Below are 13,012 nucleotides of genomic sequence, written 5' to 3' on the forward strand. Positions count from 1 at the left end.
TCTTAAATGTGTTGCCTGTGAATATAAATTCTTGAATAAAAATTAACTGTAAATTTTTTACTGTAAAACTGTCTTCTTTCATTTAGGACATTTTAAGATTTTTATTGAAAGCTTCTTACAAAATAAGGATAATCAGCCCTTAGAAAAACTCAAACATTATTATTTGGTTGTAAGGATATGTTGGAAATATCCAATGGTGAAGCAACAGATTCTATAGCTGGGTCTCCAACACACCACCTCGCAGCCCATAGTCAAAGGCATCAGGACTATTTTGAAAGAAGAGATCAAAGAAGCCATGAAATGTCTTCACGGCAGTGAGGAGAGCTTCAACTGTGGGGTCCTTCTTCATGGCGGTGACCCATAGCTTCAGAGCAGGGGTATGGTCCATGCTGTCAGTTATCCCATATGATTCCAACCGTTCAAACCAGGGCCAGATGAGGTAATCAATCACAGATACAGGGTTTCCACCAAGGAAAGTTGTCTGCCGGGTAAGAACCTCCTCCAGTTTGCTGAATTCCTTACGGAGTTCTGCTTTCTGAGTGGTGCAGTCTTCCCCATTTCATCCTGCTATAAGAATATTCTTGGACAAAGATGGTACCTTAGAAAATAACTCCAAAATCATCTTTTGTAAAGCTTTCTCATAAGGATCTTCTGGAAACAGCTTCTTTCCTGGATAAACTTCATCTAAGTATTCACAAATGATGGAAGAGTCATGTATCAGGGGACCCTTACTGGTCTCCAGAACTGGTACTAGACCAAAGGGATGTTTCTTAAAGAACGATTCAGGCATGTTTTTCAAGTTAATATTGATGACCTCATGCTTGATTCCTTTGGCTTTCAGGAGGAGCCGGTTCTCTCCGAGAAGGGGCAGAATCTCATGCTGTACACCCGGATGACTCCAACGGCACGGGGCCGGGCTGAGCGCTGCCTATTCCCAGGTTGCGGAAGAACTCGCGGCTTCTCAAGCCTGCTGTTACTGCTGCTGTTGCTGCTGCTGCTGCGCGAACCCAACCAAACATCATTTTTAACAGATTAGGAGCAGTGGAAGCTAAGCCTAGAAGTGGATTTCAAATCAAAACTTTATTTTAATTTTTTTTATTTTTAGTTTACAACATTCTGTTCTGATTTTGAGTTCCAGATTTTCTTCCCCTACACAAGACGACATGGAATCCGATATATCTTCTACATATAACTTTGCATTAAACTTATTTACACAATAGTCAAGATGTAAAGAAGAATTATGACCAATGGAATGAATCATGAGAAAGAAGAAACAAATTTTTTTTAAAAAAGAGAAAAAAACAAAAGAATATAAAGGAGAACAAACAGTTTGCCTCAATCTTCATTCAGTCTCCATAGTTCTTTCTCTGGATGTTGATAGCTCTCTCCATCATGAATCCTTTGTAGTTGTCTTTGAACCTTATATTGCTGAGAAGAGCCAAGTCTATCAAGGTTTGTCTTCACAGAATCAATATATGTGTGGTTGTGTATAATGTTCTCCTGGTTCTGCTCCTCTCACTCAGCATTATATCGTGTAGGTTTTTCCAGGTTGTTATGAAGTCTGTATCTTCCCCATTCCTTATAGGACAATAATATTTCATTACATTCATATACCACAACTTTTTCAGCCATTCCAAATTGATGGGCACCCCCTTGATTTCCAATTCTTTGCTACCACAAAAAAAGCCTCTCTAAATATTTTTGCACACATGGGTGCCTTTTCCATTTGTGTGATCTCTTTGGGACACGGCACTAGAAGTGGTATTTCTGGGTCAAAGGGAATGCACATTTTTATAGCCCTTTGGGCATACTTCCAAATTGCTCTCCAGAATGGCTGGATCAGTTCGCAAGTCCAACAACAATGCAACAGTGTTCCAATTTTCCTATATCCACTCCAGCATTTATCATTTTCCTGTTTTGTCATGTTAGCTGATCTGAAGGAAGAGATATAGTACCTAAGATTTCCATTTCTCTAATCAGTAGTGATTTAGAGCATTTTTCCATATACCTATAGTTATCTTTAATTTCTTCCTCTGAAAATTGCCTGTTCATGTCTTTTGACCATTTCTCAATTGGGGAATGACTTGTATTCCTATAAATTTGGCTCAGTTCCCTGTATATTTTAGAGATGAGGTCTTTATCATAGACAACAGTTGTGAACATTTTCTCCCAGTTTTCTGCTTCCCTCCAAATCTTTGTTGCATTTGTTTTGTTTTTTATCTGTGTATATATTTTTATTTAATATTTTAGTTTTCAACAGTGATTTCCGAAAGATTTTGAGTTAGAAATTTTCTTCCAATTTCTACCCTCCTCCCTTTCCAAGATAGCATATATTATGATTGCCTCATTCCCCAGTCAGCCCTCCCCTCTTTCACCCCATCCCCCCCCTTATCCCCTTTCTCCTTGCTTTCTTGTAGGGCACAATAGATTTCTATGCCCCATTCCCTGTATATCTTGTTCCCAGCAGCATGCTAAAAAAAATAATTTTTAAGCATTTGCTTTTAAAACTTTGAGTTCCAAATTCTCTCCCCTCTTCCCTTCCCACCCACCCTCCCTAAAAAGGCAAGCAAGTCAACATGGATCACACATGTATCATTATGCAAAACACTTCCACAATGCTCATGTTGGGAAAGGCTAACTATATTTCCTTCCATCATATCTTATCCCCCTTTATTCAATTTTCTCCCTTCACCCTGTCCCTTTTCAAATGTGTTTCATTTTGATTGCCTCCTCCTCCTATCTGCCCTCCCTTCTCTCATCCACCCTTTTTTATCCCCTTCACCTTACTTTCCTGTGGATTAAGATACCTAATTAAGTGTGTATGTTATTCCCTCCTCAAGTTGAATCCCATGAAAGTAAGACTCGCTGATTTCCCCCTCGCATGCCCCCTCTTCACATCCAATAAACTGCTTTTTCTTGCCACTTTTATGTGAGATAATTTGCCCCATTCTATTTCTTCCTTTCTCCCTCTCTCAATATATTCCTCTCTCACACCTTAAATTTATTTCATTTTTTAGATATCATCCCTTCATATTCAACTCATCCTGTGCCCTCTGTCAATATTCCCTTCAACTCCCCTAACACTGAGAAAGGTCCCCTGAATTACACACATCATCTTTCCATGTAGGAATGTAAACATAACAGTTCAACTTTAGTAAGTCCCGTATGAATTCTCTTTATTGTATACTATTCATGCTTCTCTTGATTCTTGTATTTGAAAGTCAGATTTTCTATTCAGCTCTGGTCTTTTCATTGAGAAACTTTGAAAGTCCTCTATTTTATTGAAAATCCATGTTTTGCCTTGGAGCATTATACTCAGACTTTATTTATTTGTTATTTATTTAATTTTTTGGTTTTCTGCATTGATTTCCACAAGATTTTGAATTACAAATTTTCACCCCATTTCTACCCTCCCCCCCTCCAAGATGGCATATATTCTGATTGCCTCATTCCCCAGACAACTCTCCCTTCTACCACCCCACTCCCCTCCATCCCCTTTTCCTGTACTTTCTTGTAGGGCAAGACAGATTTCTATGCCCCATTGCCTGTATATCTTATTTCCCAGTTGCATACAAACAACTTTTTTTGAACATCTGCTCTTAAAACTTTGAGTTCCAAATTATCTCCCCTCTTGCCTCCCCACCCACCCTCCCTAAGAAGGCAAGCAATTCAACATAGGTCACATGTGTATCCTTATGCAAAACCCTTCCACAATTCTCTTGCTGTGAAAGACTAACTATATTTTGCTCCCTCCTATCCAGTCCCCCTTTATTCAATTTTCTCCCTTAACCCTATCCCTTTTCTAAAGTGTTTGCTTTTGATTACATCATCCCTCTATCTGCCCTCCCTTTTATCATCTCCCCTTTTTTATCCCCTTCCTCCTTCGTTCCTGTGGGGTAAGATACCCAATTGAGTGTGTATGTTATTCCCTCCTCAAGTCAAGTCCGAAGAGAGCAAGATTCACTCATTCCCCGTCACATGTCCCCTTTTCCCTTCCAATAGAACTGCTTTTTCTTGCCACTTTTATGTGAGATAATCAACCCCATTCCATCTCTCCCTTTCTCCCTCTCTCAATATATTCCTTTCTCATCCCTTAATTTGATTTTATATTTTTACATATCAACCCTTCATATTCAACTTACCCTGTGCCTTTTGTTTATATATATATATATATATATATATATATATATATATATATATATATATATATATATATATATATATACATATATATTAGGGAAGCTGAAGGGAATATACATTTATATATTCCCTTCAGCTACCCTAATACTGAGGTCTCATGAATTTTACACATCATCTTTCCATATAGGAATGTAAACAAAACAATTCAAGTTTAGTAAGTCCCTTATGATTTCTCTTTCTTTTTTACCTTTTCATGCTTCTCTTGATTCTTGTGTTTGAAAGTCAGATTTTCTATTCAGTTCTGGTCTTTTCACTGAGAAAGCTTGAAAGTGCTCTATTTTATTGAAAATCCATATTTTGCCTTGTAGCATGATACTCAGTTTTGTTGGGTAGGTGATTCTTGGGTTTCATCCTAGCTCCATTGACCTCCGGAATATCATATTCCAAGCACTTCGATCACTTAATGTGGAAGCTGCTAGATTTTGTGTTATCATGATTATGTTTCCACAATACTCAAATTGTTTCCTTCTGGCTGCTTGCAGTATTTTCTCCTTGATCTGGGAGCTCTGGAATTTGGCGACAATATTCCTAGGAGTTTTCTTTTTGAGATCTTTTTCAGGAGGTGATTGGTGTATTCTTTCAATTTCTGTTTTACCTTCAGGCTCTAGAATATCAGGGCAGTTCTCCTTGATAATTTCTTGAAAGATGATGTCTAGGCTCTTTTTTTGATCATGGCTTTCAGGTAATCCAATAATTTTTAAATGATCTTTCCTGGATCTATTTTCCAGGTCAGTGGTTTTTCCAATGAGATATTTCACATTGCCTTCCATTTTTTCATTCCTTTGGTTCTGTTTTATAATATCTTGATTTCTTACAAAGTCACTAGCTTCCACTTGCTCCAATCTAAATTTTAAAGTAGTATTTTTTTCAGTGGACTTTTGGACCTCCTTTTCCATTTGGCTAATTCTGCCTTTCAAGGCATTCTTCTCTTCGTTGGGTTTTTGGAGCTCTATTGCAATTTGTTTTAGTTTGTTTTTAAGATGCTACTTTCTTCAGTATTTTTTGGGTCTCCTTTAGCAAGTCATTGACTTGTTTTTCATGGTTTTCTCAGATCACACTCATTTCTCTTCCCAATTTTTCCTCTATTTCTCTTACTTGCTTTTCCAAATGCTTTTTGAGTTCTTCTATGGCCTGAGACCAATTCATATTTTTCTTGGAGGCTTTTGATGTATGCTCTTTGATTTTGTTGACTTCTTCTGCCTGTATGTTTTGGTCTTCTTTACCACCAAAAAAATCCAGAGTCTGAGTCTGAATCTGAGACCATCTTTGCTGCCTGTTCCCAGTCAACTACTTGACCCTTGAGCTTTTCTTCGGGGCATGAGTGCTTGTAGAGTACAGAGTGCTTTATCCTAAGCTTGAGGGGCTGTGCTTCTGTTTTTAGAGCTACTTCTACACAGCAAGCTCTGCCACACTACCTCTCCGTCTCCCCCAAGTACTGCCAAGCAGGATTGCAGCCCAGATCCAGGTAGGTCAAAGCAGGCTTTGCCCTCTCGCTCTAATCCCCCACTTAATTCCTCCCACCAGGTGGCCTTGGGACCGGAAGCAATTGGAGCTGTAGCTCTGGAAGCAGCCTCAGAGCTGCACCACCTCTGCCATCCCCAGGGCAGTGTCCTATGAAGAACTCTTTTCATTCTGTCCCAGCCGCTTTTCCCAAAACCCTTCTCTGTTGTCTTTGGTGTTTGTGAGTTGAGATTTCTGGTAACTGCCACAGCTCACCGATTCAGGGTGCTACACCGGTTCTGCCCGGCTCCCAGTCTGGTTGGTCTTGGCATGGCCCATGCTGGGCTGTGCTCTGCTCTGCTCCCAGCTCAGTGTAGTAGACCCTTCCCAGTGACCATCCAGGCTGTCCAGCACTGGAGCCCTGCTTCCTCTGCTATTTTGTGGGTTCTGCAGCTCTTGAATTTGTTCAGAGCCATTTTTGTAGGTATTTGGAGGGACCTGGGGGTGAGGAGCTTAAGCAAGTCCCTGCTTTCCGGCTGCCATCTCCTCTCCACCCTCCTCCCCATTATACTCAGTTTCACTGGGTATGTGGTTCTTGGTTTTAATCTTAGCTCCTTTGACCTCCGGAATATTATATTCCAAGTCTTTCGATACCTTAATGCAGAAGCTGTTATATCTTGTATTATTCTTATTGTCTTTCTAAAATTTTCAATTTTTTCTTTCTGGCTGCTTGCAGTATTTTCTCCTTGACCTGGAAACTCTGGAATTTGGTAACAATATTCCTAGGAGTTTTCATTTTGGGATCTTTTTCAAGCGGTGATCGGTGGATTCTTTCAATTTCTATTTTACCCTCTTGTTCTAGAATATCAAGGCAGTTTTCCTTGATAATTTCTTGAAAAATGATGTCCATGTTCTTTTTTTGATCGTGGCTTTCGGGTAGTCCAATTATTTTTAAATTATCTCTCCTGGATCTATTCTCCAGGTCAGTCATTTTTCCAATGTGATATTTTACATTGTCTTCCATTTTTTACATTCTTCTGGTTCTGTTTTATAATATCTTGGCTTCTCATAAAGTCACTAGCTTCCCCTACTCCAATCTAATTTTGAAGGTGGTATTTTCTTCAGTGGTCTTTTGGACCTCCTTTTCCATTTGCCTAATTTGGCCTTTCAAGACATTCTTCTCTTCATTGGCTTTTTGGAGCTCTATTGCAATTTGAGTTAGTCTGTTTTTAAATGTGCTATTTTCTTCAGTATTAATTTGGGTCTCCTTTAGCAAGTCATTGACTTGTTTTTCATGGTTTTCTTGCATCACTCTCATTTCTCTTCCCAATTTTTCCTCTACTTCTCTTACTTGCTTTTCCAAATGCTTTTTGAGCTCTTCCATGGCCTGAGACCAATTCATATCTTTCTTGGAGGCTTTTGATGTAAGCTCTTTGACTTTATTGATTTCTTCTGGCTGTATGATTTGATCTACTTTGTCACCAAAAAACAAATCTAGAGTTTGAGTTTGAGCCTGAGTTATTTTTTTGCTGCTTGTTCATGTTCCCAGCCAACTACTTGACCCTTTAGCTTTTTGTCAGGAAATGACTGCTTGTAGAGTAAACAGTACTTTGTCCCAAGCTTTAGGGTCCAAGCACTGCTGTTTTCAGAGATACTTTTACTCCACTGTCACTCCAGGCTCTGTCACAGCAGCACTCCTCCTCCCCCAGGAACCACCAACCAGGGCCACAATCCAGATCCAAGCAGAGAATCTGCCTTTGTGGCCACAAAGCTCTCCTTGCATTTCCACTCTGATCTGCTGCTAGATTCCTCCCACTGTGTGAGCCAGGGACTCAGGAAGCCACTGACACTTGTGCTCTAGAGGCAGCCACAGGAGCTTCCTGCTGCTGCTACCACCACCACTGCATGATGTCCTCCACCCTGAGAGCTGGTGGCCAGACCCCTCTGAATTTGGTCCTGCAGTTTCCCCCTAACTTGCTCTTTGGAATTTGTGGGTTGAGAAGTCTGGTAATTGCCACAGCTCACAGTTTCATGGCCCCAAGGCCTGTTCTGGCTGACTGACTCTGGGTCTGGTCTGTCCCCACATGGTCCACGCTGGGCTCCCCTGTGTTTTCAGCACCATGTGACAGACCCTTCACAGCGATCATCCAGGCTCTCCTGGGCTGAAAATCTGTTTTGTTCTGCTATTTCATGGGTTCTGCAGCTCTAGAATTTGTTCAGAGCTATTTTTATAGGAGTTTGGAGGCATTTTACGGGCACCTTAAGCAAGTCCCAGCTTTCCTGCCGCCATCTTGGCTCCACCTCCTGCACTGGCTTTCTTTATACAAAAATTTTTCAATTTAACATAATCAGAATGATACATTTTGCATTTTGTAATGCTCTCTATCTCTTGTTGTGTCACAAATTCTGTCCTTTCACATAAATCTGATAGGTAGTCTATTCCTTCCTCTCCCAAATTGCTTATAATATCAGCCTTTATTCCTAAATCATGAACCCATTTTGACTTTATTTTGTTATATACTGTAAGATATTGGTCTATGTCCAGTTTCAGCCCTGGCATTTTCCAATTTCCCAGCAGTTTTTATGAAATACTGAATTCTTAGCCCAGAAGTTGGATTCTTTGGGTTTATCAAAGAGTAGATTGCTGTAGTCGTTGACTATCGTGTCTTGTGTACCTAACCTATTCCACTGATTCATGACTCTGTTTCTTAGCCAGTACCAGGTAGTTTTGATGATTGCTGCTTTGTAGTACAGTTTAATACCTGGTATTACCTTCCCTAGCATTTCTTTTCATTAATTCCCTAGATATTTTGGACCTCTTGTTCTTCCACATGAATTTTATTATTATTTTATCCAGTTCTGTAAATGTTTTTTGGTAGTTCGATTGGTATGGCCCCGAATAAGTAAATTAATTTAGGTAAAATTGTCATTTTTTAATTATATTAGCTTGGCCTAACCATGAGCAACTGATGTTTTTCCATTTATTTCGATCTGAGTTCATTTGTGTGAAGAATGTTTCATACTTATGTTCATATAGGCCTTGGTTTTGTCTTGGCATATAGACCCCCAAATATTTGATAGTGTCTACAGTAACTTTGAATGGAATTTCTCTTTCTATTTCTTGCTGTTGGGCTTTGTTAGTAATGTATAGGAATGCTGAGGATTTATGTGGGTTTATTTTATATCCTGCAACTTTGCTAAAGTTGTTTATTATTTCAAGTAGTTTTTTTTTAACTTGATTCTCTAGGATTCTCTAAGTAAATCATTATATCATCTGCAAAAAGTGATAATTCAGTTTCTTGTTTGCATCTTCTAATTCCTTCAATTTCTTTTTCTTCTCTTATTGCTACAACTAACATTTATAATACCAAATTGAATAATATGGGGGATGATGGACATCCTTGTTTCACCCCTGATCTTTTTGGGAATGCATCTAGCTTATCCCTTTTACAAATAATGTTTGTTGATGGTTTTAGGTACATACTATTTATAATTTTAGGGAAGGCTCATTTATTCCTATACTTTCTTGTGTTACTAGGAATGGGTATTGTATTTTGTCAAAGGCTTCTTCTGCATCTATTGAGATGATCATATGGTTTCTGCTAGTTTTGTTGCTGATCTGATCAATTCTGCTGATAGTTTTCCTAATATTGAACCAGCCTTCCATTCCTGGAATAAATCCTTTTTGCTAATGTTTTATTTGAAATTTTTGCATCAATATTCATTAGGGAAGTTGGTCTATAATTTTCTTTCTCTGTTTTGACTCTTCCTGTTTTGGGAATTAGTACCATATTTGTGTCATAAAAAGAATTTGGTAGGACCCCTTCTTTGCCTATTTTCTCAAGTATTGTATAAAGTATGGTAATTAATTGTTATTTAATGCTTGATAGAATTCACATGTAAAACCATCTAGCCCTGGCGATTTTTTCCTAGGGATTTCAATTTCTGAGATGGTGTTATTTAGGTATTTTACTTCCTCTTCTGTTAACTTGGGCTATTTAAATTTTTGTAAATATTCATCCATTTCCCTAAGGTTGTCAAATTTATGGGCATACAATTGGGTAAAATAATTCCTAATTATTGTTTTAATTTCCTCTTCATTAGATTACTATTTGTGTCTTTTTCTCCATCCTATTTCTCCTCTGTTTAAGCTTTTATTTCTCCCTTCTCCCTTCCACTCCTCAGCAGAGTTTGGCTTTTGACTGCCACCTTCCTCAGTTTATCCTCCCTCTTGATTTCCCCCCATTATCTTACTTTTTTCCCCTTGCTACTTCTTCCCTCCCTTCTGACCACCAAGCCCACCTTTTCTTTCCTCTTTCCCCTCCTACTGCCTGTAGTACAAGTTTGATTTCTGTACTTATCAGGGTATGTTATTCCCTTCTTGAACTAAATCCAATGAGAGTAAAGTTCAAATACTGCTCTTCTCCCTCCCTTCTTTCCCTCTACTGTAATAGGTTTTTGTGCCTCTTCATTTTATGTAACTTACCCTTTTCCACTATCTCCTTACCTCTTCTCCCAGAAATATCCCTTTCTACCTCTTAATTACATTTTTATCATTATATCAGTAATTTTATACTGACATCCACAGTCTATGTATATCCCTTTCAATTGTCATAATAACCGTACTATTCTCAAGATTGACATGTATATGTATATGTATATATGTATACGTATAGATAACATATGTAAAACAAAATAATCCTATATAGGTATGTAACTAATTTGCCTTATTAATTAACTAGGATATTTTTTCTCCCATTTACCTTTTTATGTCTCTCCCGAGTTTTGTATTTGTAGATCAAATTTTTCATTGAGCTCTAGCCTTTTTATCATGAAGGTCTGGAATTCCTTTATTTCATTGAATATCCATCTCCTTGCCTCTAAAATTATGCTCAGTTTTGCTGGGTAGTTGATCCTTGGTTGTAGTCCAAGCTTCTTTGCCTTTCAGAATGTCATATTCCAATTTCTCCTGTCATTTAATGTAGAAGCTGAAAGATCCCATGTGATCCTGACTGTAGTTGCGTGATATTTGAATTGTTTCTTTCCAGCTGCTTGCAGTATTTAATTCTTGACCTAGTAGTTCTGGAATTTGGCTATATTTCTTGGAGTTTTCAATTTGGGATCTCTTTCAGGGGGTGATTGGTGGACTCTTTCAATGACTATTTTACCCTCTGGTTCTAGAATATGGGGGCAGTTTTCCTTAAGGATTTCTTCGAAGGTACTATCCAGGCCCTTTTTTATCATGGCTGGACCATTAATTCTTAGATTGTCTCTCCTGGATCTGTTTTCCAGGTCAGTTATTTTTCTAATCAGATATTTACATTTTCTTCTCTTTTTGTTTCATTTTCTAGATTTTTTTGACTGATACTTGATGTCTCATATAGTCATTAGCTTCTACTTGCTCAATCCTAATTTTTAATGTATTGTTTTCTTCCTTAAGCTTCTCTATCTCCTTTTTTCCATTTGGTTGATTTTACTTTTCAATGAGACATTTTCTTCTTTTATATTCTGACTCTCCTTAACCATTTTGCTTATTTTACTTTTTAAAAATTTGTTTTCATCAGTGATTTTTTTTCATTTTTTTTTCTTTTACCTCCCTAATTTGGTTTTTAAAGTCCTCCTTGAGTTCTTCCAGGAAGGCTTTTTGGTCTGAAGACCAGCTCATTTTCCCTTTTGAGATTTCAGATGAGGGTGTAGTGTCCATGCTGTCCTCTTCTGAATTGGTATTTTGTTCTTCCCTGTCTCCATAATATGAATCAATGGTCTTTGAAAGCTTCTTAGTGTATTTTTTTTGGTGTTTTCTTTTCTCCTGGTTTCTAAAGTGGATTTGTGCTTCTGGGGCTAAAGGAGCTCTGTCTCAAGTTTCTTGTGTTGAGATCTAGCTTTATATGCTATGACCTCTGGTTTCATGAGGTGTGGGGGAGTGGTGGTCTGGCTGCTGGGAGTCTCCTCTTCCCCAGGACTGCTCTACAGCACAGGTGGTCTCAGTTGTTGTCTGTGCTTGTGTCTGCCACTTCCCCTGGCTGTGCAAAGCCATTTCTGGGGTCCTGGCATCGATGTTTGTTATCTCCACTCCCCTGGGACTCACTTACTCTTGTTGTTCTGCTGAGGTGAGGGCTGCTGGGACACCCCTCTTCCTGCACTAGTCTCCTTCTGCCGAAACAAGAAGGGCCCTCTCCCCACCTTCCCTCGCTACTGAAGCCCCCCTTCTGGCTCCTCTGTTTCTCCTGAGGTAGTATTCTCTGAGTTTATTCAAGGGAGGGATGAGAGCAGCTTTACCTGGCCACATGGCTCCCAGAATTTCAGTAAGGTGAGTTTCAAACCTTTAGATTGTGGGTTGGAGGCCTCTGGGCCAGCTGCTCCCACAGCCACAGGCTCTGCACTGGTGTGTTCCTTAGCTCTGACAGACTCCTGTCCTGGGCTGAGAAGCCTGTAGCTTGATTGTGGCCGTAGTCAGTACTTCAGCCCTGGGCCTGTTCCTGCTCCAGCATTTCACTCACCCAGCAATCTTCCCGACTGGTTGGTTGCCAGGTTTCCTCTGCTATTCCCGAGTGGTTTGGTCTGGTTCCCTTGCATGTGCCTGGCACTCCTGCCCCTCTCAGTCCACTAGTGGCTTCTAACTCTCTCAAATCTGCTCAGATTTACTTTTTTAGATGTATCTGACAAAATTTGTGAGAGAGCTCCAGTAGTTCCTTCCTTTCACAATATCATCTGGGCTACACCCCCTCTCAAATCAAAATTTTTAACACGAGTTTCCATTAGTCCCTAGTTTGTCACAAAGATTATTTGGCTACAGGACAGTATCAATTCTATTTGATTGGTCTATTCTGATGTTTCCAGTGGTGAACTTTTTACTGAATTAAACAACAAGCCAGTTGCTTGGTGCCCCATATGCATTGTCTTAGTCAATGCCTCCTGACAGAATACTAATCCCCAGGCCATGCCACTTTGGAGAACCATTAAACCTCAGGAAATCTGGCCATTTGATGAATGAGTGTCTGTTATTGAGTTGGGCACACACACCAACAATCTTAAGGGAACAATCAGCTGGAAAAGACAGCAGTGGTTTGGGATGAGGGCACATTCAAAATAATGACCTTCTGAGAACTTTAAAAAAGGAGGAGAAAGTTTGTAGGATTAGTTTTATGAAATGAGCATCTTGTTTCATTAATTGGTCTTTTCCCCACTGAACTTAGTGTGAGGTATCAAGGTGACAGATATGCTTTTGCAATTGTTGCTGTAACTCTCACTTTCCTTTTTCCTACTGGAGAGCTACAGAAGTATTCTACTACTGAAGTATGTGATCGGTCATGATGGGAACTACCCATCAGCACTGTGCTGGACATCTCACAGATGAATGGATTTAAAGACA

At 39.3% G+C, this 13,012-nt stretch overlaps 1 pseudogene; it reads right to left on the reverse strand.

Moving 5' to 3' along the window:
* Positions 1–211: 211 nt before the first annotated feature.
* Positions 212–1,022, reverse strand: LOC118850192 (annotated as a pseudogene).
* Between the last annotated feature and the right edge of the window lie 11,990 nt (positions 1,023–13,012).

This window comes from Trichosurus vulpecula, chromosome 5 (genome assembly GCF_011100635.1).
Source record: "Trichosurus vulpecula isolate mTriVul1 chromosome 5, mTriVul1.pri, whole genome shotgun sequence".
Taxonomy (NCBI): Eukaryota; Metazoa; Chordata; class Mammalia; order Diprotodontia; family Phalangeridae; genus Trichosurus; species Trichosurus vulpecula.